General features: G+C 34.4%; 1 long non-coding RNA gene across 1 annotated transcript; it reads left to right on the forward strand.

Moving 5' to 3' along the window:
- Positions 1 to 370: 370 nt before the first annotated feature.
- LOC107044201 lies at positions 371 to 3,341 on the forward strand. Its single transcript, XR_001461307.1, has 2 exons — positions 371 to 613; positions 869 to 3,341. It is a non-coding gene; the product is annotated as an uncharacterized LOC107044201 (long non-coding RNA).
- Positions 3,342 to 4,782: the final 1,441 nt, after the last annotated feature.

The following is a 4,782-nucleotide window of genomic DNA, read 5'->3' on the forward strand; positions in this document are numbered from 1 at the left end:
TTATTAAAGATCTAGTTGTATAGAAATTCAAATAAATGATCCTCTTTCGCTCAAGACTTCATAATTCCTTCTCTCCCTCTCCTTTATGATCAACTAATTTACAAATTAAGACAATAAGAAGTTGTATGAACGAAAATGGGATAATCAAGCGGATGAGTGAATGCAAAGGAGGTTTCATGTTGGATTTAAGATTGGGAACGCTTCCCTGTTATCGACTGTTTCCATGGTAATAGATGAAAATTTCTTTACCCACAGAGACGGCCTCTCGATTAGTTCATGCGCGCCACCGCTATGAAACTCTGATCGAACAGTTCCCATAAGCCTGAGCAATCTCCCCTATTATCTCTGGTCGTGCAAGTATGAACGGAGGCCCCCCCTGCTATTGAACTGCCCTGCTCATCTCCCCTATAATCTCTGCTATAATCTCTGTTTTTATAACATTATTGCATTTTCATAGAAAAAGAAGAATTGAATTGATCAACATAATAGCTGATGATGAATTAATCATCTTGTTTGCACCTGTGCAGGAGACAGAAATACATATCTACATTGTTATCCGGAATAATGGCATACGGGAATCATTTGTCTTGAAGATTCTGACAGCTCGAAACAGGTTATGTTTAATGCAAATTTGTTAAAAGAAACATTCTTTCAATAATCTTCGATCAAAAGTCTTAACAAATACTACAAAATCTGTAAGAAGGTTGTGCGCATTTAATTGAATGAGATAAGCACGGCGTCAACATTTTTAATCAATTTTTGTTTATTTTCGTCTGATTTTGTTAATTATTTCCACATTCTGTATACTGTCTAAGTTAATTCGCATTTCACACCGATGTCATGTTTTCAGTTCATCATTCAATTGCAGGTAAATTCTCCATCGATTTCTGATGCTGCACAACGTCCCAGCATGACCATTAATCTGATGCATCAGTGGATTCGAGGGTCCGCTCTCATGGAAGACCCTATACTCATAACACATCGTATTACACTTTCAAGCTAAAGAAGAGTATATAGGCACTGAGACACTTCATCATGTCCTCGAATGTATCTGTGATAGGTGTTGGAACATATCCCGATCGAGAATCAGTGCCCCTCGGAGTATCAAAGTATTAAGGACGTAACTGTGCTCTCCCCAAGAAGAATTTCAATGCTGTTTGCTTCTGTACTTCCCCTTTCAAGACCTTAAGCCGCACTGGGAGCAATACAGTTAGCAATAAAATCAAGTCTGGTGACGAGTTAAACTCCTTAAAGATATTTAGCCATTGCCGGTAAAATGTCGTAAATGTGATTTTTTCCATGTTCAAGGAAAATTTTGTCATTTTTTGGCTGATGACAGAACATATGAAATAAACTTTTTTGATGTTAAAAAAAATTTAATCGCAATAGATTCGGCAGAAATGAACAAACAATTTTTTTTCTTGACACACGGACTCTTATGGGATTTATAGTTAAATTGATAATTCACTTATTAGAAGTCTAAATATAGAAATAAAAATAGGAGGTCATTTGCAAAACTATTTTGAATCGAATGGCTAGAGAAAAATCTGGGGTATCCGGGCAGACAGGCAATATTTGAATGATTCTATGGCATATAAACGTATGTTAGGGGCATGCATTTGGGACATGTCTTTTCAGGCGCTATGAAACTTGAGACAAAACAGATTGAAGGAAAATAAACGTAAATCGTGCATGCGAACTATATCCCCTGGGGGAGAGAATTAGTGCTGTAGGTAGGGAATCATTTTTAAAAATTGATTTTTTTTTCCATTTTATTTGTATTATCAAATAGTATAAAAACGTGGAAGTTTGTATGGCGACAATGTAACCACGAAAATATGAAAACTCTATATTCGTCCTCTGAATACGGAGTTTTTATATTTTCGTATTTTTTTCGCATTTCATTACTTGTACATGGAGGACATTCAAGAAGTATTTCCAGAATGTTAAACAAAAAATTGAGAAATTCAAACAAATTAAAAGGTTCCTGTAGGGAGCAAAGGAGCTACTCATTTCAAGCCCGACTTTAACACCTGAGGACTCACTGAGAGTAATGCCGTACGCTCATCTGTGAAAATGGGCAAAAAAGTTCAGATTCTATTAGGCTCACCAGATAGTACACTTTGTCACAAGGCTGTAAAGAAATTTTCTGGCGAGTGTGAGTTTGCAGACCGAGGCGAAGCCGGCGAGGATTGCAAATACACTCGCCAGAAAATTTGTTTTCGACCGAGTAACAAACAAATTTTTTTGTTATTCAGTTTGTAGACAAGGCGTTATGGCTGCGCAGCGGTGACCAAAAGACATTTTTCGTTGGACGCTGTGACCACTTCATGAAAGGACACGTGTTTTTTCTTTCGAAGAATAATTGAAAACTATAAAGTGTTGAGCGAATGAGAATGACAATATATTATAAGCTTCTACAAAAACTCCGGAATACGTAGCATTATAACATCATTATTCGATATAATTTGTAAATTTTATAATTTTTGAAGAAAAAAAATACGTGATTTTCTTTCCACTTCCCATATCTCATTGCTGTTCTGCATGAAGAAATTTTATGAAGCATTTGATGCAACAAAATGTGTTGTTTCACTCCTTTTGATAATTTTCTTCAACGTAATTTTTCTAAACCGAACTTTTCCTTCTCAAGAAACTGCCAGTAATTACAACACTATGGATTTGATGATGAATTCATGAAAGGAATAAAGAGAAAAGATCTAAATTATGCATATAGGCTATATCCTCTGGAGGGAGAGGCTTATATTCGCATTTCAGGTATGAAATCAGTCTCTTATATTGATCCAACTCCAGTTTACTTTTATCACGAAATCATGTACTAATATAAAAGTTTGAATTAAAGCTATCAAATTGAGATCCATTTACTCTCGGTTCACTATATTTCATCTTCTTGATTTTTAAAAATATAATCTTTCTTCAAACCAATAACATTTGATAAAAATCATATTATAACTAATAACCTTAGGATGGAGTAATAGCTTTGGTCCCTTTTTAAAAAAAGCATGTAACGTTTTTTGTCACCGTTTTTCGCGAGGTATCTATTCTTTTCAAATACATAATATAAATCATATATATACATAGATTATATATATATATATATATATGTATATGTATACGCGACGTTTTTTGTTGTAGAGAAAACCGCGAGGATGTGTTCATGAGAATTTTTCATATCCTTAGAATAAGTAATATATGAAGTTGTTTATTCTTTTTTCAATTGTTTACTGTCTCTCTTTTTATTTAATAACAAGATGATGACAGCCATCTTGACTGTATGTCAATTGTGTATATGAATAAATTAAATAATTATTCCCTTTGATTAATTAATTGCCTTCGAAAAATTGAAATTATTTCTAAATAAAGAGACATAAAAATTGATAGTGATTAATATGAGTGAATTAGCAGGTGAGTTTTAACAGAGATAATAGGGTAGATTGCTCAGGCTTATGGCAGAGATAATAGGGGAGATTGCTCAGACTTATGGGAACTGTTCGATCAGAGTTTCATAGCGGTGGCGCGCATGAACTAATCGAGAGGCCGTCTCTGTGGGTAAAGAAATTTTCATCTATTACCATGGAAACAGTCGATAACAGGGAAGCGTTCCCAATCTTAAATCCAACATGAAACCTCCTTTGCATTCACTCATCCGCTTGATTATCCCATTTTCGTTCATACAACTTCTTATTGTCTTAATTTGTAAATTAGTTGATCATAAAGGAGAGGGAGAGAAGGAATTATGAAGTCTTGAGCGAAAGAGGATCATTTATTTGAATTTCTATACAACTAGATCTTTAATAAAAAAAAAATACGAGCAATTCATCTTATTCACATTTATTACATATTTTGTCAGTGATACAAAGGTAATGAATGAATTTCAAATTATTTTGATGAGAAATATATTCAATATTTGTGAGAGATTATATCTCAACAAATCTCATACACATAATGGGATTAAATCAATAATAATAGATTAACGAATGAGACTTTTCGCAGATTATTGCGAGATTTAAATGAATGGTTTGCATTCTTCAGTGACCATAAAAAATTGTCTCCAATCGACAATATCTCTCGATGGAATGGACCGATGTGGATGAATCAATTGATACTCAAGTATCAATTTGCATCTTTAGAAAATTAATCGAGAGTGAAAAAAAATCAGGGAATTTCACTCTGCCATTATGGAGTTTTTGACGAGTGAAGTTTATTCACTGTACTCTGACATTTCTCTATTGTCTGTATTTACCGAGAAAAAAAAACGTTGTTCCTAGGAATCGATGTGTCTTTTTTAGGCAGCTGCATTTCTGAAATGCAATGAGCAAGCAATGTTAAAATTAAGTCATTTTGTAAAAAATTTCTAGTGACATGATCCTGAAAATCAAAGGAATGTCTTGAATTCAGGAATGATGTCTGTAGGTTTCAGTAATATTTTCGCGGAAATTCCGGGAACACTTATTGGGAATTTTTATTGCGTTGCCGTAATACGGAAATTTCAAGGAATTTCGTCATTGCAACCCTGGTGATCCAGGAGCCACGGTACTTGCGTGGCTGTTGCGTGGCTAATAGGGTTGTCATTTTCTGCAGCTAAAAAGGGGGAAATGATATCTGAAAACACATTAAACGTGGATAGACGAATTATTAGTTTATATTTGCACTGTTTATAACATTGTTTTCTATCAATTGATTGAAATTAACGTGAGTGTATATAATGATAAAACAAGACCCGTAGGGGGAATGCCGGGAGATGGCGGCAGTGTCGATATCCCA

This window comes from Diachasma alloeum, unplaced genomic scaffold (genome assembly GCF_001412515.2).
Source record: "Diachasma alloeum isolate Michigan unplaced genomic scaffold, Dall2.0 Dall_scaffold_00685, whole genome shotgun sequence".
Taxonomy (NCBI): Eukaryota; Metazoa; Arthropoda; class Insecta; order Hymenoptera; family Braconidae; genus Diachasma; species Diachasma alloeum.